Here is a 25784-nt window from a genome sequence, read left to right as displayed (position 1 = left end):
CAAGTGCAAGGTCCCATGTTCGATTTCTGGTACAAAAAAAAAAATTAACCCTTAGGGGCCAGGAGCCATCCTGTGTCCCACCCCCACCCCTCACTGGACCCTGCAGGAAATGGGTGTCCCCATCGGCACACTGTTCTTTGGCCACTGGACATCATGCCTCCCAAGATAGATGTTTCTGTGAAGAAACCAGCAAGGCCCTCTATCTCCAAGCCTTCTCCCAAACCAGCAGCAGAGACCCTTCCAGACAAGACCAAGACTGAACCAGCTCTCCCTCAGGCTGCTGTGAAAACACAGAAGCCCCCTTGTTGATCTCTCCAAAGTGGTGATCGAGTTTACCAAGGACCAGATGGAGGAGTTCAAGGAGGCCTTTGAGCTGTTTGATTGAGTAGGTGATGGCAAGATCCTGTATACTCAGTGTGGGGATGTGATGAGGGCCCTGGGCCAGAACCTTACCAACACTGAAGTGCTCAAGGTCCTGCAGAACCCTAAGAGTGATGAGCTGAAGTCCTGATATGTGGAGACATTTCTGCCAATGCTCCAGGCAGTGGCCAAGAACTGGGATCAAGGCACATATGAAGATAACTTGGAGGGGCTTCGGGTGTTTGACAAGGAGGGAAAAGGCAAAGTCATGGGCACAGAGCCCAGAAGTGTGCTCATCACCCTTGGAGAAAAGATGACTGAGGAGGAGGTGGAGACTGTTCTGGCAGGACACAAGGATAGCAACGGCTGAATCAACTATGAGGCCTTGCTGAAGCACATCCTAAAGTGTCTGAGCTCCACAGGTAGGCCCTCCAGATTCCCACCCCTTCTTGAGAGATCCTGTGGGACGGGCACACCCCACCTCCACAGGCTGAAGCTTGTTCCTTTCAACAGGAGGCCAAATTGTTTCAAAATAAGGATATGGCTTCTTCCTTTAAAAATGCCTTCATCTCTAAGAACACATGCAGACTGAAAGTGAAAGGATGGTTTAAAATACTCCATGCAAAATGAAGGCAAAAGAAAGCATCAATAACTGCATTACTATTAGATAAATTATACTTTAGTTCAGAAGCAGTAGCAAAGGATAAGGGAAGGCATTATATTATGACAAAGGAGTGAATGGTAAATTCAGCAAAAACAAATATCAATTTTAAATAACAGAGAACCACATACCAAAGTTAAGTTTTAATAAACCTAAAGGGATACATAGACTCAATTGCAATCATAGCTGGTGATTAACCACTTACTTTCAGCAACAGACATCATCAAGACAGATAATCAGCAAAGAAACATTAGAGTTAAATTGTAGGCCAGACCAAGTGGAACTAACAGACATCTACAGAATATCATATCAAATAGGTGTCAAATACACATTTTTCTTATCAGCACATTTAATATTCCCTAAGAGAGACCATAGGATTGGCCACAAAACAGGTCTCAACTCATTAAAAAATAAATCATATCCAATATTTTTTCTTGCTACAATGCAGTAAACCTAGAAATGAATCATAAAAATTTTGGAAAACATGAAGACATGAAAATTTGAAAACTGACATTTGAACAAGCAATGAATAGAGGAAGAAATCAAGAAGTACATCTTAAGTTCTTGAAAAAGATGAATGAAAAAGACACACAAAATACCAAAACCTATATAGTATCACAGCAGCAGTACTAAGGGAAATACATATCAGTGCCCACATCCAACCAAGCTAAATGGATGCACATTGGGTAATACTCTTAAGTAAAATAAATGGGGCACATGTGTGTAAGTACCAAATAGTTTCTCTGGTGTGAGAAACTGAAAGTGTAAAAAAGGATCAAAATGTATAATAGATAAAGTGAAAGCTGAAGAAAAGATCTAAAGGGGAAGGGGAAGTGGGAAGAGTAGGGGAAAGGACAAAATGGAAAGAAAAAACCATGAGACAAGGAAAAAGTGGAAACAGTCTTTGTAAATAGGGAGGGATGGAGGGGTTGAAAGGAGGGTGGGAGAATGGAGACAAATAAGAATCAAGATATATCATGTAAAGGTACAAATTCTCAATGAATGTCATCATATTGTATACCTAAATTGTACCAATAAACTTGATGAATAAAAAAAGTAGAAAGATCTCATATATACAACTTGTCTCTGCATCTCCAGGAACTAGAAAAATAAGAATACACCAAACCTGCAATTAGTGTGTGGAACAGGGCAATAAAAGATCACAGCGCAAATAAATATGATGAAATCTAAAAGTGTACAATGGAAATAAAAGAAATAGTGAATTCTTCGATAAGATAAACAAAATTGACAAATGCTTAGCTAGACTAATGAAGAAAAACAGAGAGAAGTCTCAAAGAATAAAATCAGATATAAAAGGAGAACCACTACAACTAACACCAAAGAAATATGAGAGATTATCACAGAGTATTGTTTTTTAAAAAATTTTTATTGTTTTTGGTACCAGGGATTGAACTTGGGCCCTTGCACTTGCAAGGCAGGTGCCTGAATCCACTGAGCTAAATCCCTAGCTCTACAGAGTATTATTAATAATTACATACAAAAAATTTGATAATCTAGAAGAAATGGAGATATTCCTAGACATATATACACTTTACTAAGACTAAGTGATGAAGACATAGAAAATCCATAGGAAACAATTATAACAAATGAGATTGAGTAAAAAAGTAATTCTAAGACCAGATGTCTTACTGGTGAATTCTACCAAACATTTAAGAAAAGGTAATAATAATTCATATGAAGTTATTTCAAAAAATAAAAGATTAAATCATTTCAAAGTTCTATGTGGCCAACATAGCTCCTCAAGAAATTACAAGCAAAAAGGATAGAACTGCAATAAAAAGATTACTCAGCATGATCAAGTGGAATGCAAGAATGTTTCAATATTTTCAAATCAATTATTGTGATAGTCTATATAAAAATAATGAAAAGACAAAAATCATATGATTGTTTCAATTGATACATAAAATATTCAATAAAATTCTACATAACTTTACGATAAAAGTACTGAACAATTTGGGCATTCACTAGATATACCTGTACATAATAAAGGCCATTTATCATGAACCATTAGCTAACAATAATACCATAATGGGGAAAAGCTGAAAGCTTTTATTCTAAGATCTGGAGCAAGCAAAGAATGTCCACTTTTATCATTTTGTTAACATAGATCTAGAAGACCTAGGCAAACTAATTCAGCAAGAAAAAATATAAATGAGTCTTAATTTTAAAAAAATCAGGGTTGGAGAAAATATTGGCAAACTGCATCTAACAAGATGTGTTTATCGAGAACATATATGGATATCTAAAAACTCACTAGCAAAAAAATCAAAATTCATTTTTAAAATTTTAGAATTTAGCAATTATATTGCTTTATTTTCTCAAATACTTAAAATATTATATTTTATGAAATAATCAAATTTCATAATCAAATAGTAAGGATAAGTTATACTGTGTCTTCAGAATAATTGCTCAGTATAAGACATAACACAAAAATATTCCTACAAAAAAGAAACAGTTAATACAGTTTGTTTTGAAAAAACTAAGATAAATGATGAACTGTTAGTATAAGTGAAACAAATTAACATATATTCAGAAGTATTTTTAAAATAATGGAATATATACATTGGGGCAGTATGTAAACTTCTCTCTACTTCCTATATCACTTCTATTCTGCTGCCTTGGGGGGGTAGTGTAAAACTTTGGATTGTGAGTAACCTGCTCTGCAAGTGCTCTGCAAAACAAATAAACACTTTATTTTTTCCCATTAAGTTTATTGGTACATTTAAAGCAAATAATACAGTAACATTTATCATTGGGATCTTGCACCTTCACATGCTACATCTTGGTTCTTCTTTTGATCCATGCCCCTTCCCTCCTTTTTCACCCCTTCACCCTTCCCCATTTACAAAGACTATGCTTCCATTTGTTCACATTTTTTTCTTTCCCTTATTACCTTTCACCTCCCCTTCCCACTTTCCCCTTAGCCATTTTCTTCCTATTTCACACTATCAATTATGGCATTTGAACCTTATTTACACTTGTAGATTTTCACATCAGAGAAACTATTTGGTATTTACTCTTGTGTGCTATTTATTTCACTGAAGAGTATAGCACCAATGTGCATCCATTTAGCTATAAATGTCCCTAGTTTCTCATTCTTTATGGCTGAGTAGTACTCCATCGTATAGACAAACCACATCTTCTTTATCCAGTCTCCAGTTGATGGGTATTAGGGTTGTTTCCAAGTTTTAGCTATAACAGACTGTGCTGTTATAAACATGGGTGCTCATATATCACTGTGATATGATTCTTTTAATTCTTTTGGAAAGATACCCAGCAGATGGATATCTGGGTCAAATAGGACCTCTAATACTAATTGTTTGAGTTATATCCATATTGATTTACACAGTGTTTTCACCAGTTGGCATTCCCACCAACAATGGAAAGGGGTTCCTTTCTCCCCACAGCCCTGCCAGCATTTGTTATGGGTTGATTTCTCAATAGCAGCTAATCCTTCTGGCGTAATGTGGAATCTCAGTGTTGTTTTCATCTGCATTTCTTGAACTAGCAGTGATACTGAATGCATTTTAATATATTGATTTGCTGTATTTACTTCTTTGTCTGAAAAATGCCTGTTCATTTCAGGTGCCTGCTTTTTTTTTTTTTTTTTTTTTTTTTTTTTTGTACCGGGGATTGAACTCAGGTCTTTGTGCTTGCAAGGCAGCCACTGAACCGCTGAGTTAAATCCCCGGCCCTAGGTGCCCATTTTTGAATCAAGTCTTTGTATTTGGGGAGTCATTTTTTTGAGTTCTTTACATATTCTAGATAGTAGTCTTTTATCTGAGGCGTAGCTGGTAAATATTTTTTCCCACATTGTAGGTTGTCTCTTAGCTCTGTTAGTGGTTTCTCTTGCACTGGAAAAGCTTTTTTTAATACAATGAGATTCCAGTTGGTGATTCTTTGTGCAAATTCTCATGCTGCTGAGGATTTGTTCATAAAGTCTTCTTCCATGCAAATGTCTTTCACAGTTCTACCTAACTTATTTTCTAGTAAGTTTAATGATTCTGTTTTGACATTTAGATCTTTTTTTTGTCTCATTGAGTTTATTGGTACATTTTAGGCATACAGTACAGTTACATTCATTACTGGGACCTTGTACCTTTACATGACAGGTCTTGATTCTCATGTTTTCCCCTTGTCCCTGCCCTCCCTTTACCCCTTCCTCCCTTCCCTATTTACAAATACTCTATTTCTATTTTCTCATTTTTCTCATATTTTTTCTTTTCCCTTTTTTCCTTTCCTCTACTCTTCCCAGTTTCCCTACATCTTTAGCCCCTTTCTTCCTATTTCACATTGTCACTTGTACCATTAGGATTTTATGTACAATTATAGTTTTTTCACACCAGAGAAACTATTTGGTATTTATACATGTGTGACTTATTTATTTCACTTAAGAGTATATCCTCAATATGCATCCATTTTCCTATGAATGACTCTAATTTTTCACTCTTTATGGCTGAGTAGTATTCCATTTTATAGGAAAAAACACTTCTTCTTGATCCAGTCCCATCTGATGGGCAATTGGGCTGTTTCCAAGTTTTAGCTATTACAAACTGTGCCACTATAAACATGGATGTGCACACAGGTCTTGGTTCTCATTTTTTTCCCCTTGTCCGTGAAAACCAGTTCTTCTAAAACCATTTTTTAAAGAGGCTAACTTTCCTCCAGTGAGGATGGTTGGCTCCTTTGTCAAAGATGAGATATGTGAGTATGTCTGGTGTTCTTTCTGCATTTTCTAATCTATTCCATTGATCCTTGGGTCTGTTTCATTGCCAGGACAATGCTGTTTTTAATCACTGTGGCTTTGTAGTATAGTTTCAAGTAGGAAACTGTGATACCTCCTGCCATGCCTCTGTTGCCTAAGAATGGTTTTTGCTATTCTAGGTCTCCTCTGCTTCCAAATGAACTTTTGGAATGTTTCCTCAAGTTCTGTGAAATATAGTGTTGGGATTTCAATCAGGATTGCATTGAATCTGTATAGCAGTTTTGGAAGAATGGACATTTTCATTTGATTGATTCTTCCTATCCAGGAGCAAGGAATGTCTTTCCATCCTCTTATATCCTCAATCTCTTTGATCAGAGTGCTGTAATTTTCAGTGTAGAGGTCTTTTGTCCCCTTCATTAGATTTTTTCCTAGATATTTCATTTTTGGATGTTATTGTAAAAGAAAGTGTTTCCCTAATTTCTCTCTCAGTGAGTCTGTTATTTGTGTACCAGAAAGCTATTGATTTTTGAGCATTGACTTTGTATCCAGCTACTCTATTGAATCTGTCAGTTAAGTCTACAGTATTTTGGCATAGTTTTTTTGGGTCTTCTATGTAGAGTATCATATCAGCAAACAGTGACAGTTTAACTTCTTGCTTTCCTATCTTTATTGCTCTTATTGCTTTCTCTTTTCTAACTGCTGTGGTTAATGTTTCAAGAAGTATGCTGAACAGGAGTGGTGATAGTTTCTTCCTTATGCTGGACATTCATGGTTTACATCATGATCCTGAGCTCATCTACTTTTATCTGTTTCTATTCTAGAGTCTCTAATCATGCCTTTCACTTTTCTCACCATCTCTGTGGTTATCTGGGAAATTATTTCTGTTTTGAATTTTTTAGAGCCTGATTGATCTGTTTTGATACTTCCTGTCATATAAATGTATGGTGTCTTGGTGGTTGATTGTCAGACTTTTCCATCTTATTTCACCAGATTTTACCTTTAGTGAGGTGGAAGCCTGTCTTTTTCTCTTGTTTAAATGTTTTCCCATTTTTTATTTTGGTTGTTGTTACTGTTCTTGGTTTAATTCCTGGGTGAATACTTTGATCTTCCAGATATAGCTGGTCTTTTGGTTTTTAGTCTCTACTGTCTCTGAAGCAATCTCATTTTCATTATACCAGGGAGGACAACTGATTAGACCAATCACAACATCTTAGCCCATTTGATACAATCAGCAACACAATAGCATCAAGCACAGCTTAGAAAATAACAATTTGTGGTAGTTATTAATCTACCACCTTTAACCATGTGAATGAAATCAAAATCAAGGACCAGCCAAAAATATGTTTATAGGGAATAAACTCTTCAATATAGCAACTTTCCTCCTCAGGAAGGGTATTTAGCAGGATTTGGGAGGGAGGATTAGATAGGATAGAGAAAGGTTAAAAGTGAGGTCAGAGGACACAGGAAGGGTCACAAGCTGATGCAGATCTCTGCTGTGCTGGGCTAAAGAGGCAGGCCTACCAGAGGGTCTCAAACATTTTAAATAAATTTTAACTTGATAAATGAGCAATGTCTTTCAGCAGGAATAGAACATGATACCAAACATCACATGATCACGACTGAGCCAATAGGTGTTATCTCTTGTTGCAGAATTATGGGTGGTCATTGCCCATGGTTGGATTCTTGGTCTCAAGTTGCAGTGGTTGGCAGAAACCTGTGATTTTTCAGGATGTTGGAAGGTTCCCACAACTGGCATCAGTGTAGTTTTTGTAATTTCAAAGCACCTACAGACAGTCATTTTCTTTCCATACAAGAGTAAACTTGGAAATGGTTTGCTTAATTCTAGGTCAGGCTACCCACCTATTTTTCTGCTGTCTTACTGCCAGTTACATTAAATATAATATATGGAAATAGTTTATTAATACTTAACTGTGTCCAACATTCATGCTACTGCACACAATGGCCCCCCATGAAGAAAAAGATTAAAAAGAAACAGATGATTAAGAAAAAAAGTTTAAGGTGGAAGTTAAAAAGGAAACCATTTGTCAGAACAAATGAGGAAAGTGAGTGGTTGAAGTTGCAAGATTTTATAAGAACTGTACATTGACTATTGGCACAAGAAGAAAGAAGCAACAAGGGGGTTAGATGCCACAAAAAGAATCACGAGAATATCAAAGCAATGGCCATGTGTTCTGGAAGATGTAGAAAAGTTGCCTCTGACTTGGATAAATGAAAAGCAAATAGCAGGTGATACTGTGACTAAGAACTTTATCCAAAAAAAGACAAAGGCCTTGCACAAAAAGTTCATGCATAAAATGCAAAATACATCAACAGAAAAAGATGAAGTCTTCAAGGCAAGCAGAGGATAGCTCGATAACTTTAAAAGGAGAAGTTGCATCCATAGTGTCATGAGACATGGAGGGGGTTTGAGTTTGGACACTAAGGCAGCTGAGTCCTTTGTTACTGAATTCCAGAAGCTCATGGTTTCTGAGCATTATGTGCCAGAACAAGTTCTTAACTGCTATTAGATGAGAATTTTTGTGGTGGGGGGAACGCCAAAGAGGAATTACATTGCAGAAAAAGAGAAGGCAATGCCCAGGTGCAAGCCCATGGAAGACCATTTCATCCTCTTGTTTTGTGCTAATGCAAGTGGGCATTTCAATGTCAAGCCCCTGCTTGTGTATCATTCCAAGAATCCAGAAGCCCTCAAGATGTGAAAAGTGTAGAAGAGCCAATTAAGCATTACATGATGGTTCAACAATAAGGCTTGGGTCACTCAGACCTTGTTCTTTGAAAGGATTGATGAGGACTTTGGTCTGGCAATGACGAAATGCATTTTAGAAAAGTACATGCCATTTGCTGGTTATAGAGAATGCTCCTGATCATCCTCCAGGATTTGAGAATGACTTACTAGGGGAATTTGAGTTCATTAAGGTCAAATTCCTTCCTTCCACACCACTCAAATAATAAAGCCAATGCATCAGCAAGTCATTTCAAACTTTAAAGACCTTTACACTTCAGTGATGCTCTGAATGGACTGAAGGAGTAAACCTTACCCTGAGAGTTTTGGAAAATCCTTTTCACATTGTGAATTTTCTCAAGATCATTTATAAAACAAGTGATGTGGTCACCAAAAAACTCCCAATTCTGCTTGGAGAAAACTGTGACCTGACTGAATTTTTGAACATGATACAGAGTGCCTTGCTCATGAACAAGAACTGCCAATTGTTTATGAAATTGTGGTGTTATGGAAAAACAAGGGACTGGAAGTGAATGAGGATGACAGGAGCTGACCACCAATGAACTGATGGATCTGCATCACTAACAGCAAGAAGTTATGAAGGAGATCTCTTCTACAGAGAAGGAGGAGAGAAAGGTGAAGTAATCCATCACTTCAAATGAGACTAGGGAGATGTATAAACTGTGGGGAACTACAAAATTTTGTAGAAAAGCACCAGCCAAATAAGGTTGTAGCTGTGTGAACAATGTCACATTTCCACAAAGTCCATGAAAAGAGGCAAAATCAAGTGTTACAGGATCCTTGTTAAAGTTGCATGAAGAAAGATTCTGTTGAGGCATTAGATAGCAATGATTCTATTAGTGATAGTGAAAGACATTTTACACAATAACTCTCCTCTCTCTTGTCTCCCTCATGCCAGTCACAAATGTTTTCAAAGGCAAGTGCTGATTAATTTGTTTATTTGTTTATTAATTGTTTATTTTTCTTTGCATCTTGTATTTTCTTTGATGTTACAGTATTGTAATCATTTTATATGAATATTTTTGGGTTGTAAAATGATTCATCTGAGTTTTAATTATTTCTTATGGGGAAATTTGATTTGATATACAATTGCTTTGGATTACAAGCATGTTTTCAGAACAAATTGTGCTTGTGAACCAAGGTTTGATTGAATAGTGGTTCTCCAATAAGGGCTTGTTTGTCATATATCACTTAACAGTATATTCTCCAGTTGCATTCATTTAACTATGAGTATGGAGTGGAAATTCTTCAAAAAACTTAAAATAAAAATTCCATTTGACCCAAGTGTTCCACCTTCTAGGTTTCTTCCCAAAAGTGTTAAAATCATCATTTTATATGGCTACATGCATAGCCATATTTATAGCAGCACAATTTATACTAGCTAAATCTTGAAAGCAGTGTATGTGTGTATAAACAGATTAATAATAAGGAAAATGTGGCATTTATACACAATGCAGATTTATACTTCCATAAATAAAAAAATAAACCATCTTAAATACTGGACTATAGATATGAATAGACACATATCAAAAGTAGACAAATGGCTAAGAATACACTGAAAACTGCACAGTATCACCCATCACCAGTGGAATACAAATCAAAAGCACAATGAGGTATCACCTCACTCCAGTAAAAATGGTTAATAATGAAAATTGAAAAAAAGGAACCCGTTAGAAGCTGGGCATGGTGGTGTATGCCTGTAATCCTAGCACTCCGGAGACTGAGGCAGGAGGATCAGGTTGAGATCGAGACCAGCCTGTGCTACATAGTGAGTTCGAGGTCAGTCTCAACAACATAGTGAGAACCTGTCTCAAAAAAAAAAAAAGAAAGAAAGAAAGAAAAGAAAAAGAAAAAAAGGGAACCTTTATACACTTGTGGTAGTAATATGATTTAGAGTAAGCCATTAAGGAAATAAATATGGAGGTTTCTCAAAGATTAAATATAGACCTACCTTATGATGCAGAAACTAGTCTGCTATGCATATCTCAAAATATGAAATCAGAATGTTGAGGAAATATCTGTGTTCCCATGTTTAATGCAACATTGATAAAGCTGAGGAAATAGAAACAACCAAAATATTCATCAACTGATGAATGTACAGAGAAAATGTAATATATACAAACATTGTAATAATAGTCAATAAAAATGATGTCCTCTTATTTTCAACAACATGGATGGAAACAAAATTGTTATGCACAGTGAAATAAGCTAGCCATAGAAAATTAAGGAAGGCATATTTTCATTCATATGCAACATATAAAAGGTTTGATATCACAGATGTTGCATTTAGAGTGGTGGTTAACAGAAAATCTATAGTGTAGGTAAGTGTCATGGAGAAAGGGTGATCAATATGTTCTAATTTACATTTAGGAGCAAGAAATTCTGATATACTATTATCCAGTAAGGTGTCTATAGAAAACAGTAATTCTAAAACAATATTTCTAAAAGCTAAAAGAAAGGTAATTGGAAGTTTACCTGATAAAGAAAAGTTAAATGTTTGAGGAGATAAAATAGATTACCCAAGTTTCATCACTAAAAAATGCAACAGGTCTAAAAAATTGTGGGTACATCATTATTGTATATAAAATTTTTTGTTTTTGTAAGTTTAAAAATTTCAGCTCTGAAGTTATACTGATAAAGACACATTTTCTCATGGTATTTTTGAATTTCAAATTCATCTTATGACTTTTTTTCATCTTTACATCTTTTAATGACTTCTGTAGTAGTTAGTTGATTTTTAGGTATTCATTTGATTTTCTTCTTATATACTTTAGTTATATATTAGATATTTTGTATTTATGTATTTTAGATTTATTCTTTTGTATTAATATCATAGTTATAAGCAATATCACAAAATTAACAGAATGTAGCTGAATTATTGCCAACATAGTTTCAATAATCTAAAAAATATTGCCTCTTCCACAGCATATTCCTCTGTTCTTTAGTTATTGTCATAATTTACAATTTGTGTCTTTATACATGTCCAAAAAATATAGGTTAGAATTATTTTTCATGAATTTGCACTTTAAGTAACAGTAAATAAAAATAGCTCTCTTTGTGTTTTACATTAGTGATTTACTGTATGTTTATTCTGTAATTTTGCTTTAGACATTTAAGTATTAGTATGGTTTTCAAGGACAAGGTTTTTCCAACATGTGTTACACTTTGATGTAATATTGATGAAAGCCTGTCATTCAGTAACGCACAGACAGGTTGTAACACACAGAAAAATTTGTATACGATTTATTCCTCCTTTGGACTAAGAGAAAGAGTCAACACCTGGAAACCAGGCTATGGTGGCTTCCAAACCAAAACCTCTACAATAAAAGGATAGGTGGGGCAATGATAAGTAAAATGATCATGAAACTTTTTGATATTTGAGAAAATATTCTTGTTGGAAATCATTGTGTTCTTGTAAATTTGGACTATTTTGCAGAGTTCTAACAAAATTGGTTTGGACATGTTCCCCTTGTTCTATGTTTCTAGGAGGTATGGGCTTGCTTAGAGCTGTCTATTCTACTACTCTGTTCACATCACACATATATTTGCTGAAAGTTACATTTACCTGACAACAAATTTGTTGTACAACTTTTCCACGGTCTTTTTTCCATTTGTGTCAAATATCTAGTTTAATTGTGTTCAATTATAATTATTTTTACATGTCTTTAGTACACAATAATTATGTTCAGTTTTAGAAACTGATAATGCATGTAATATATCTTATTTCAATCTCTTTATCATCCTCTCCCTTTTTCTCCCCTTCCATGATTCTTTTGACCAGCTACAAGAGTCAAACTTCTAGTTTCCTATTACGTGTCTTTCATTTTATGCATTTAATATTTATTTATGTAGTTACTATTCACTGTGAGGAATTGGTATGTATACATAAGGTATCTTAGTTCTTTTTAGCAAGCAGAAATTGAGTCAGGAGCCTTAGACTTCTCAGCCATCCTGACCCCTTCCATTTTCTTTTCACCCCTGTCCATTCATCTCTTGATATGCTTTTCTATTTATTCATTTATATTTAAGATTTTTTCTTAAATGACAAAACACACAATATTCACTGCTGGTTTTTATCTGAATATTCTCCTAAAGCCTCATGTGCTCAGAGGTGTGGCTTTGGAGAGGTGACTGGATCATGTAACTATATTTATTAGGGCATTACTCCACTGATGAGTTAATAGTTAAATGTGATGTTGGGAGGTAAAGACTGATGAGAGGATGTGGGTCCCTGGGGCAAGGCCTGAAAGGATGTATCTCTTTCCCTGCTCCCTTGATCACTCTCTGCCTCCTGCTGCCAAGACATGAAGGTATTTCTGCTCTTATTCCTTTCTACTATTCTTCTCTGCTTTGGAGGCAACCATCTATGGACTGAGCACAAATTAACCTTCCCTCCGTTAAACTGTGGGTGTTTAGTATTGTATCTCAGCAACAAAATAAATTGAGACATTTAGTTTTTCTTTATCTATCTTATTTCACTTAACAAACATAATGGTCTGCATTCCTTTAATTTTCCTGCAAATGCCATAATTTCACTCTTTTTATGGTAGAGTAATAGTCTATTATTTTATTTTATTTTTCTGTTGATGAGCATCTAGACAGTTTCCACCGATTAAATATTGTGAATTTTGCCTTTATAAACCTCGAAATGCATATATCACTATAGAATACAGTCTTCTAGTATTTATGCCCAGGAGTGGAGATAATAGAAACAATGATGCTTATACTTTTCTGGGTTTTAATTTTAAGGAAATGCAATAGAGATTTCCATAGCTTTTGTGCTAGTTTACAATTTCTTTTTTAATTAATTTTCTTGGTACACTTTAGGTATACAATATATTGGCATTCATCATTGGAAGTTTGTACCTTTACATACTATATTTTGATTTTTATTTTTCCCCATTTCCCAGCAATCCCTTCAACCTCTCAACCCCTCTCTATTTACAAAGATTTTGATTCAATTTTTTCCATTTTCTCATATTAATATCATTTCCTTCTTTCCTTTACCCTACTCCTTTAATTTCCCCCTACCCTTGGACCTTTCCTTCCTATTTCACATCATCTATTATAACATTTGATCCTTCATTACACTTTCAGTTTCTCATACCAGAGAGAACATTTGGTATTTACACATGTATGTCCTATTTATTTGACTTAAGAGCATTGCCTCAATGTGCATTCATTTAGCTATAAATGTCTCTAATTTCTCATTTTTTACAGATAAGTAGTACTTCATTCTTTTTTTTCATCTTTAATTGAGTTTAATGGTTCATTTTAGGGACACAGTACAGTTACATTCATTGTTGGGATCTTGTACCTCTACATGACAAGTCTTGATTATCATTTTTTCCCCTTACCCCTACCCTCCCTTCACCCCCTCCTCCCCTCCCCATCTACAAACACTTTATTTTCATCTTTTCATTATCTCACATTTTTTTCTTTTCCCTTATTACCCTTCCCCTACCCATCCCACCTTCCCTACACCTTTAGCTCCTTTCATCTCATTTCTAAATGACAGTAATCTTATTAGCATCTTATGTTTTATTGCAGATTATTCACACCAGGAAAACTATTCAGTATTTTTGAAAAACACATTTTCTCTATCTAGTCTCCAGTTGATTGCCAACTGGGCTGTTTCCAAGTTTTAGCTATCACAAACTGTGCCTCTACTAACATGTGTGCAATATGTCACTGTTGTATGATTTTTCAATTCTTTTGGGAAGATACCCAGTATGGGAATAGCTGAATCAAGTGGAACTAGTCATTTGAAGTATCTCCATACTGATTTCCACAGTGGTTGCATTAGTCTACACTCCCACCAACATTGGAGTAAGGTTCGTTTTCCCCACAACCAGGCCAGCATTTTTGTTATTGATTGATTTCATTTACCATTCATTCTGGGGTTAGGGGGAATCTCACCACTGTTTTCATTTGCATCTCTCAAATACACAGTGATGTTGATCAGTTTTTCATATATTTATTTGCTATTCTTCTTTGAGAAATGTCTGTTCATTTCAGATGCCCATTTTTGTATTTGGTCTTTAAATTTGAAAGGTCTGTTTTTATAAATTCTTTATATATTCTACATAGTAGACATTTCTCTTAGGAATATCTGCTAAAATTTTTTTCCAACATGGTGGGTTGTCTTTTCAGGCTGTTAGTGGTTTCTCTTGGTGTAGAGAAGGTTTTTAAAAAGAAGATAGATCACTTGTTGATTTTTTTGTGCTAGTTTATGTGCAACTGAGGTTTTATTCATGAAATATTTTCCTACACCAATGTCTTCAAGAGTTCTACTTAACCTCTCTTCCAGCTGGATTAGTGTTTCTGTTTTAATATTTAGATTTTTAATCCATTTCAATTTTAGTTTCCTGCGTGGTGAGAGATATAGGTCTAGTTTTAATCTTTGGAAAGTTGAAACCCAGTTTTTCCATTTATTAAAGAGGCTATCTTTCCTCAAGTGTGGGTATTTGGCTCCTTCGTCAAATATAAATTGGCTAAGTATGTCTGGAGTTGTTTCTGCATTTTCTAATCTGTTCCACTGGTCCTCAGTTCTGTTTCTTTGCCAGTACCATGCTGTTTTTACAACAGTAGCTTTATAGTATAGTTTCAAGTTGGGGATTGCGATATCCCTACTGTGTCTTTGTTGCCTAGGATTGCTTTTGCTGTTCTAGGTTTCCTCTTCTTTCAAATGATTTTTTGGATTGTTTTCTCAAGGTCTTTGAAGCATCCTGCTGGAGTTTCAATTGGCATTCCCTTGCAACTCTATAGCAGTTTTGGAATTATGACCATTTTAACTATATTGGTCCTACCACCCAGGTGCAAGGGATGTTTATCCATTTTTTGATATCCTCTTCAATCTATTTTTCAGTGTTATCATTTTCAGAGTACAGGTTTTAATTTCTTTCATTAGATTGATTCCTAGGTATTTCATTTTTTGAATTCTATGCTGCAGGGAGTTGTTTCTCCATTTCTTTTTCAGTAAGTCTCTGATTTGTGTAGAATAAAGCTAATTATTTTTGTGTGTTGACTTTGTATCCATTTGTTCTACTGGTTATTAAGTCTGGAAGATTTTGGTGGAATTCTTGGGGTCTTCTATATGGAGTTTCATGTCATTTGCTAATAATGACAATTTCACTTCTTCATTTCCTATCTTTATTCTTTTTTTTTTCTCTTGTGCTCTTGTTGTGGCTAATGCATCCAAAACTATATTGAACAGGAGTGGTGATAGTGGATGTCCTTGTCTTATGTTTGATTTTAGTGTGAAGGATTTCAGTTTTTGACCATTTAGTGTGATATGGGCTGTTGGTCTTTCATAGATGGCATTTATCAGGTTGAGGTAGAGACCACCTCTTCCAATTTTTTGTAGAGATTTTTTATCATGAATGCATGTTGGATTTTGTCAAAAGCTTTTTCTGCACCTATTCAGATGATTGTATGGGTTTGTCCTTGGCTCTATTAATATAGTGTGTTACAGTTATTGAATTGTGTATGTTGAACTATTCCTACATTCCTGGGATGAATCCCACTTTGTCAGGTTGTATGACCTCCTTGATGCTCTTACTTCCATGAATGAATTTTATAGAATTGCTTCCCTTTCAATTTAATTGAAGAATTTAAACAACAGTGGAAATAGTTCTTCTCTAAATGTCTTGTAGAATTCAGCAGTGAAGCCACTAGGACTGGTGCTTTTCTTCATTGGCAAGTTTTTAATTATGTTGTTAATTTCATTGATTGATATTGGGCTGTTTAGAATTTTTAGGTCTTCTTGCTTCAAGTTTGGTAATTCATATGTATGTAGGTCTTTGTTGTTGTTTTGTACCATGGAACAAACTCAGGACCTTGCACTTGTGAGACAGGTGGTGGAACCATTGAGCCAAATCCCTGGCCCTCATATGTATCTAGGAATCTGTCCATTTCTTCTATGTTTTCCATCTTATTGATGTATAGATTCTTAAAGTAGGTATTGATTACCCTCTCGATTTCTGTTGGGTCTGTTGTAATTTCATCCTTTCATTCCTAATTGCATGGATTTGGGCCATTTCTTTCCTTTTTGGATAAAGTTAGCAAAGGGCTTCTCAATTTTGTTTATTCTTTTGAAGAACCAACGGTTTGCTTTATTGATCTTTTTGAATCATTCTATAAGTATCTGTTGCATTGCATTGATTTCTGCGATGATCTTTAAAAATTCTTCCCATGTATGAGCTTCAGATTTGTCCTGCTCATCTAAAAAACTAGGAGCTTGAGGTTCATCATCACGTTGTATAATTAAGTTCACTGTTTTCCTAATATGAATATTCACTGCTATGAATTTCCCTAGTAAGACTGCTTTCATTATTTCCCACAGATTCTTATATGTTGGCTGTATTAAATATTAATTAAATTTATAAGAGTATGTGCATTTGACAATATTAGTTCTGCCTATTCAGGAGCATGTGGCTTTATTCCATTATCTGATGTCCTCTCCACTCACCTTTTTCAGAGTACTGAAGACTCCTTTATACAGGTCTTTCACTTCACTGGTTAGTTATAGTCATAAGGTATTTAATTTTTCTTGAAGCAAATGTTAATAATATTGTTTTCCTAATGTCCTCATTGGGTTCATTATTGCTGTACACAAATCTAATAATTTTTGTGTTCATCCTGTATCCTGCTATGTTATTGAAGTTGATTATTAATTCAAAGTCTTTGGTGGAGTTTTTCAGGTTTTATATGTAAAGTATCATGTCATCCACAAAGTATAATTTGGATTCTTCCTTTCCTATATGTATTCATTTTTTATTTTGTTTCCTTGCCTAATTACTCTGGTTAATGTTTCAAATATTATGTTAAATAATGCTACTGGTAGTGAGCTTCCTTATTTTGTTTCTGACTTCTTGGGTTCTGTGTTTTACAGAGAATGCTTTTGGGGTTTTTTCCCCATTTAATATAATATTGACTTTTGTTTTATCACAAATGGCTTTTATCGAATTCAGGTATGGTGCTTCTATGCCTATTTTCTTCAGGTTTCTTATCATGAAAAGTGTTGGATTTTGTCAAAAAGCTTTTCTGCATCTATTGATTTTATCATGTTGTTTTGTTACTTTGATCCTGTTTTGTGATACTTAACATTCCATAGATTACATATGTTGATTCATCCTTGCATGTCTGGGAATAAACATTGGTTATGATGTATAATATCCTTTATGATGTGCTATATTCTATTCACTAATATCATGCTGGGTATTTTTGAACGTATGTTCAATGGGGAGATTGGCATATAGTTTTATTTTTAGTTGGGTCTTTATTCTGTTTATGATTTGGGATGATGCTGGCTTCAATAAATGAATTTTGGAGCACTGTGTCCCTTTCAGTTTCTTTCAAGAGCTTGAAGGATATTGGTGATATTACTTTCTTATAGCTTTGTAGAATTCAGCAGTAAATCATCAGATCCTGGGCATTTTTGTTGGTAAATTCTTTATTCCTATCTCTGTTTTCTTGTTTATTATTGGATTGTTTGGCATTTTGTGAATACCTGGGTTAGCTTTAATAGTTTGCATGAGTCTGTGAATCTCTGTATTTCTTCAACATAGACCAATTTGTTAGAAGTCAATTTTTCAAAGTAGTTACTATCTTTTGGATTTCAACAATATTTGTTGTGATTTCACATTTTTCATTTCTTTTTAAATTAACTAATTTTATTGGGGCATTTTATATATACAAGATTATATTCACCATGGGGAATTTGCACTTGTATATATTATACCTTGACTCCTTTTTTCATTTCCCACTTCTCTCTTTACCCCTCTTACTCTCCTTATTTACAAAGATTTTGATTCCTTGTTTCCTTATTTTCCTTTTCCTTTTTCTGATCCTTCCTTTACCACCCCCCATTCCCTTGTTCTCCTTCCCATTTTAACATTCTCTTTATATTTCACAGTATCTATTATACATTTTGTTCCTTACTTACACTTTCAGTTTCTTAAACCAGAGACACAATGCAATATTTACATATGTGTGTTTATTTATTTTACTTAAAAGTATGCTCTCAAAGTGCAACCATTTACCTAGAAGTTTCTCAAGTTTATCCTTTCTAGCTGAGGATTTTATGGTTTTTTAAAAAAATAAAAAACAAAACTACATTGGGCTGGGGTTTTAGCTCAGTAGCACTACACCTGGTCTGCAGCTACCAGGTCATGAGTTCAATACCCATTGCAAAAACAAACAAAACTACATCTTTATCAAATCATTGGTTGATTGACATTTGGGTTGTTTCCAAGATTTAGCTATTACAAATGGTGTTGCTATAAATATGGGTATGTGTATATCGCTGTGATGTGATATTTTTAATTCTTTCAGGAAGACACCAAGACGGGGAATAGCTGAGTCAAATGGAAACTTTCAGTTTTAGTTTTTTGAGGTAATTCCACGTTGATGTCCCCAGTGGTTGTAGCAGTTTACATTCCCACTAACACCAGAGAAGGGTTTCTCTCTCTCTCTCTCTCTCCCTCTCTCTCTCTCTCTCTCTCTCTCTCCCTCTCTTTCTTTCTTTCTTCTTTTTTTTGTACCAGTGATTGAACTTGGGTCCTTGCGATTGTGAGGCAGGTGGCAGAATCTCTGAGCTAAACCCCTGGACCAGAGAAGGTTTTTTATTCCCCCCACAGCCCCATCAGATTTTGTTATTGCTCAATTTCTTGATAATAGCCATTCTTTCTGGAGCAAGATGAAATATCAGCATTAATTTGTGTCTGTTCAATGCCTAGTAATGTTGAACATTTTAAAATATATTTATTTACCATTTTTACTTCATCTGACAAGTCCCTATTCATTTCAGATGCCCATTTTTAGATTGGGGCTATAAATTTGAAAGGTTTGATTTTCTTGGTTCTTTATATATTCCAGCTATTAGTCTTCTGTCTGAGAAACAGCTGGAAAATATATTTTCCTACATTGTGTGTTATCTCTTCAGTGAGATCACAGTTGTTGATTTTTGTAAAATTTTGAGTGCAATTGTGGAGCTGTTCATAAGGTCTTTGCCTACTACTATGTCTTCAAGACTTCTACCAGTTTTATCTTCTAGCAGATTAGTGTTTCTGTTTAATATTTAGACCATTGATCTATTTTATTTTAATTTAGTTTATGGTGAGAAACATAGATCGAGGTTTAGTCTTCAGCAGGTTGAAAGCCAGTTTTTCATGCACCATTTATTAAAGAGGCTATCATTCTTCCAGTGAACATGTTCAGCGCCTTTGTTGAGAGATAAGGTGGATGAGTGTTTGGAGTTATGTCTGCATTTCTATTCTGTTCCATTGGCACACTAGCCTGTTTTGTTGCCAGTATGTGGCTGTTTTTCTCACATTAGTTTTATAGTATAATTTCAGGTCAGGGAATGCGATGGCTCCTGACATGACTTTGTTGTCTAAATTATTTTTTCTATCCAGATCACCTCTGGCTTCAAATAAATTTTATGATTGTTTTTTCTATTTCTATGAGGTATGCTATTGGTATTTTGGATCAGCAATGCATTAAAAATTTTGGGCGATAGCCATTTTCACTATATTGGTTCATCTTACCCCCCAAAAAGGGATATCTTTCCATTTTCTGATATCTTCTTTGATCTCTTTTTTCAGTGTACTGTAGTTCTTAGTCTTTTACATTCTTTGTTAGACTGATTCCTAAGTATTTCATTTCTTAAATGCTCTTCTGAAAGATGTGGTTCTCCTAATTTCTTTCACTGCAAGTTTGTTATTTGTTTACAGGAATGCTACTAACTTTTCATTATTGACATTGTATCCTGCTATTCTACTGAATTTGGGTATTAAATCTAAAAGTCTTTTTTGTGGACTTTTGGAGTCTTATATGTAGATCATTACATCATCCACAAATAATGATAATTTAAATTCTTCCTTTCCTATCTTTATTCCTTTTATTTTTTCTCTTGTCTAATTGTTCTGCCTAATATTTCCAGAACAACATATAATAGGAGTGATGATAGAGGACATCTTTGTCTTATTCCTGATTTTAGAGTGAAAGCTTTCAGTTTTTGATCATTTAGTATAATGCTGACTGTTGGTTTGTCATGGATGGCCTTTGTCATATTAAATAAAGAGCATCTACTTCAATTTTCTGTAGGGTTTTATCATGGATAGGTGTTGGACTTTGTCAAATGATTTTTCTTCCTATTGAGATGATCATGTGAATTTTGACTGGGCTTTATTAATATGGTGTATTACATTTGTTCATTTGTTTATATTGCACCATCCCTAAGATGAATCCTACTTGATCATAGTGTGTAATCTTCTTGATGTTTTGTTGCATTCTTTTTGCTAGAAATTTACTGAGGATTTTTGAGTCTATACTAATTAGAAAGATTGGCCTCTTTCTTGGTTGGATTCCTAACTAGTTTGGTATCACTGTAATTCTTGGTTCCAAGAATAACATTGGGAGTATTGCTTCCCTTTCAATTATTTTAAAGAATTTGAGGAGAACTGGCATATGACATTATCTACATATTTTATAGAATTCAGTAGTAAATTTATCAGAATCTGGGCATTTCTCTGTTGGTAAGTTTCAATTACATCTTCAATTTCATTCACTAATATTGGTTCATTTAGAAATTTAATATTTTTTGCTTCAGGTTTGATAATTTATGTATATTTAAGAATTTGTCCATTTCTTAGATGTTCAACTTATTTGAGTACAGATGCTCAAAGTATATATTGATGATCTGGATTTCTGCAGGATCTGCTGTAATTTCACACTTTTCATTCCTAATTGCATGGATTTGAGTCTTTTCCTTACTTTTTGTGATAAGGCTGCCTATGGGTTTGTCAATTTTATTTAATTTTTAAAAGAAAAACTCTTTGATTCATTGATACTTTGTATTGTTTTCTTAGTCTCAATTGAATTAGATTCTGCTCCAATCTTTATAATTTCCTCTCTCATATCAGCTTTGGACTTGACTTGCTCTTCTTTTCCTAGTAGATTGAGATTCAAACTTAGGTTGTTCATGTGAGTTTGCACTGTTTTCCTGATGTGGGTATTCACCACTATAAATTTCCCTTGTAGCATCATTTTCATTATGTCTCATAATTTCTGATATGTGCAAGAAGTCTTTTAGTGACCTTCTTTGTCTCTCTTAAATAGTCTTATCTTGAAATCTATTTTGTCTGCAAATTGTACAGATACCCTTCTTTTTTACAACTTCCTGTTTCATGGAGTATTGTATTCCATCATTTGACTTTCAGTGTATTAATTTCTTTTTTAGTTAAATGTGTTTCCTCCATGCAGCAAATTGTTGGATCTTGATTTTTTAATGAGTTTTATTGGTACATTTTAGGTATACAATATAATGACAGCATTGGAAATTTGTGCCTTTACATAATCTGTCTTGGTTCTTATTTTTTCCCCATTCCCCTTCTCTCCCTTCAGCCCCTCCAATGAAATTAATATGGATCTTAATTCTTCATCCATTCTACCAATTTGTTTCTTTTTGATTGGTGAGTTGAGCCCATTTACATGATGATTATGACTGAAATGTATTGGCTTATCCTTGTCATGTCATTTTCCTGCTGCTGATTCCCAGTCTTTCTCTTCTGTTTAAGTGCTTGCCCTGCCTGGTGGCTTCTTTCTATTGGACTTCTGGGTTTTTTTTTCTTTTCTCTAACAGCTTTTAACTTTCTGTTTTTGGGCTGAATTTCTGGGATCTCTGATAATTTATATGCCTTGGTGTACATTTATTTGTTTTGTCATGGTTCATTGGAGTTCAATGGGCCTCACTTACTTGCATATCAAATTCTTTTTCACGTTTGAGTTTTCTGCCAGTGCTTCTTTTAACAAGCTTTGCATGGCATTTGCACTATCTCCAACTCTCTCATTGATCCCAGTCAATCATAAATTGTTCTTTGCTTCACCTTTGAAATTGTTGGATTGATTGTTTTGGTTTCTTGCTATTTGCCATTTAAGATCTCTTTCTTTTCATGGTCATCAACTGCATTCCTGTCTTCTAGTTCAGAAAGTCTACCCTCACCTTCATTTAATTCATTGCATATACTTTCAAAGAAAATTTTAATCTTCTGGATATCTGTTTTAATCTATTTCATGAATTCCATCTTTCCTATGTTGGGAATTATTGTTTCAATCATTTTCCTAAGCTCCTCTACATTTTTTGTCTGCATCTACTCTAGATTCATGGAACATGTCTTTCATTTTGATCATTTTTTTTTACCTGAGAGATAATTTTCTGTGTAAATGCCTTATCTCTTTTCTTATTTCTGATTTTATCATCTCAGAAAAATCAGGTGGGTAATTTCTGATTTCCTCTATCTTGTCTCCTGGACTTGTGGAAGTTGGACCTGAGGTCTGGGACTGCATTTTGCTTCCGTGTTTTGCTATTGCCTATGTTATTATTTTTTCTGTGTTACTGCTTGTAAATTTCTTACGGCAGATAAAATTTTCATTAGTGTTCAAAATTTATCATTAGTGTTAAGGCTTCTCCAGGAAATGCTTATTTCTCAGAGATGTCTTCTGGTTGTGTGTGATTCTTGATCTTTGTGTCTGTCCCAAGATTCTACCTTCCCAATTTATTAATGATCAAAAGTAGTATCCCTAAAATTTACCAATAAACTCAATTAAAGCTGAAAAAAAAAACAGCAGTGAGAATTCTGGACTGGATTCTGGAACCAGACAAGCATATTTGTGGGAAAACTGATTAAATTTGAATTAAAACTATAGTTTTAAAAAAGGTAGTTATTTGTCTTATCACGCAGTCCTTTGATACTGGAGTATGGTGATAGTTATGTCCCCAGACAATGTCAGTGTTTTCATACAAGGGCATCTTGGATACATTTTTTCATGTTCTTTTATTGCCTATATGGTGCCTTTGGCTCATTGTTCTTTGAAGGTATCATTGTCTCCTAGTTCTGAAATTCTGTCTCCAGGTTTGTCTTTTCTGCTGCCCAATAAAATTGTATTTTTCTTAGTTTCTGATTAAAAACATTTTGTGTACCCTTTTCTAAACTGCTCATTCGTGTTTTATATCATTTTGTTTAGCTCATCTATCTTGTTATTTTATTAGTGTATTCTGAAAATGCCTGGATAATTTTTGTTATTAATTCACAAAAGAGAAATAAGGAAAAGATAAAAAATAAAACTAGATAGAAACAAGAAAAAAAAATAAATTCCTCTGTTATTTTGAATTTTTCATTTCCTTTCAGGATATGCAATTTTGGGGCATTGTCCATTTAAAATGTGTCCCTGCTCATGCTAGTAGATAACAAAGGCAGTCAGATCACAGATTTATGCTGGATGCAGGCATCAGCATATAGTAAGACAAGGTCAATATAACATGACATTCAAATCCAGTGCAATACAGACTGAGCCTGGTCTCTGGTCTTAGGAGTGGAGTCTGTGCCTTTTAGCATAAGCCTCTCCTCTCTTCAAACTTATCTCTAACCACCTGCTGTCTCTTGTTACTATTTTTCACCCAGTTTCTGTGGGAATTTAGCTTTGGGAGCCCTGGAGCAGAGCCAAATGGCTAGTCTGTGTCCTGGGTTCAAACATTCAACCATTCCCCAGCCTCTCTCTTTCTCTGGATTTATGGTGAATGTCTGTACTAGAGTTAATCACCACCTGTTGCCTATAGATAAACACACTGGAAGCTTTCTAGTGCTTGTTGTGAAGATCACTGCTACTGCTGATTTTGTCCATTTCACTGCAGGCTGTCTTTCTGAGGAAAAACATTTTCTTTCAGTTTGTCTTGCAAGCTATTGTGAACTGCTTTTAGACATGCAATCCATGCAGAACATGCAAATTCCTTTATTGGCATTGTGTTCTGTTTCTTCAATTTATCTGTACTTTTAAATAATTTTTTTGTCAGATCCATCCCGGCTTTCAGGGAATTATTTTTCTTTTTGCTACTTCTTCAAGATATTGCTTTCCAAAATCTAGGCTCTGACTCTCAGAAAGGTTGTGTTATTTTCACTCATGACTCTGCATTTTCCAGCTCTGGAATAGAATTTTTCAAAATAATTTCTGGTAATCCTTTGGATGTTACTATTGCATATTGTATTTTCACCTCTATTTTTATTTATTTGGATTAACTTACTTTTGCTTAGTTTGGATAAGGGCTTTTAAATCTTGTTTATCTTTTCAAAGTATCAATTCTTTGAAACCTTGATTCCTTTTATTCTACTTTTGGCTTTGATTTTATTGATTTCTGCTCTGGTCTTTATTATTTTTTCTATTAGTTTAGGACTTTGTTTGCACTTGTTTTTCTAGGTCCTTGAGATGTACCATTATATTATTTTTACTCTCTCTATTCATTTCAGAAAAGCTCTCATAGCTACTCACTCCGCTTTTGGAGCCATTTTATTGTGCCCCACAGATTTTGATATGTAGCATATCCATTATCCTTTAAGGCCTGAAATTTTATATTTTCTTCTTTGATTTTTAGTGACCCATTAATGATTTGATGTTGTATTACTCAATCTCCATGTGTTTGTGTAGTTTCTATAGTTTCTTTTACAGTCAATTTTTGGTTTCATTTCATTGGGCTATGAAAGCTGTATGAGATTATTTAAATTACTTTGTATTTATTGATACTTTGCCTCATGGCCTCAAATATAGTCTATTTTGGAGAGTCTTTTTTGGCTGCTAAAAAGAATATGCATTCTACATTATTAGATGAAACACAATGTAGACATCTTTGAATACATTTAAACTATAGTGTTGTTTAAATATGATATTTCTTTATTGAATTTTATGTTGGGTTGACCCCTTTATTTGTGGGAAAGGAATATTGAACTACCCTACCATTATTTAATTGTAGTTTATCTGTTTCTATACATCAAATAATGTCTGTTTCATGAAAGTGATTATACAGACCTTCAGTATAGTTTGTTTAATATAAATACCACTGCTTGTTTTTAAGCTCCGAATGCTTGGAGTATGATTTTCCATCCTTTTTATTTCAGTCTATGTATGATGATGAGGTGATTCTCCCACAAAAAAAACCATAAGGGTGAGTGTTGTGTTTTGATTCAATTTTCTAGTCTGTGTCTCTTAGAGAGTTAAAATTATTTACATGAAATATTACCTTTTAGTGTTGTTTAGCAAGTCCTGTCATTTTGTTTTTTTTAGTGTTTGATTCACCTTTGTTTTAATTCATTTATGTACTCTCCCAGTATATTTTTTTTCTTTCCCTTGGCCTCATAATTGCTGTTTTCATCATTGTGTTGTTTAGTATTTTCTTTTTTTTATTGAATTTATTGGTATATTCTAGGTATACAGTACAGTTTTAC

The 25784-nt window shown here is 34.3% G+C and overlaps 1 pseudogene; it reads left to right on the top strand.

Moving 5' to 3' along the window:
• Positions 1 to 153: 153 nt before the first annotated feature.
• LOC104867788 lies at positions 154 to 8464 on the top strand (annotated as a pseudogene).
• Positions 8465 to 25784: the final 17320 nt, after the last annotated feature.

Source organism: Fukomys damarensis, unplaced genomic scaffold (genome assembly GCF_012274545.1).
Source record: "Fukomys damarensis isolate Sample0158 unplaced genomic scaffold, DMR_v1.0_HiC HiC_scaffold_39, whole genome shotgun sequence".
NCBI classification, from domain to species: Eukaryota; Metazoa; Chordata; class Mammalia; order Rodentia; family Bathyergidae; genus Fukomys; species Fukomys damarensis.
Note: the sequence above shows the minus strand (reverse complement) of the source record. Positions and strands in the feature narration are given on the sequence as shown.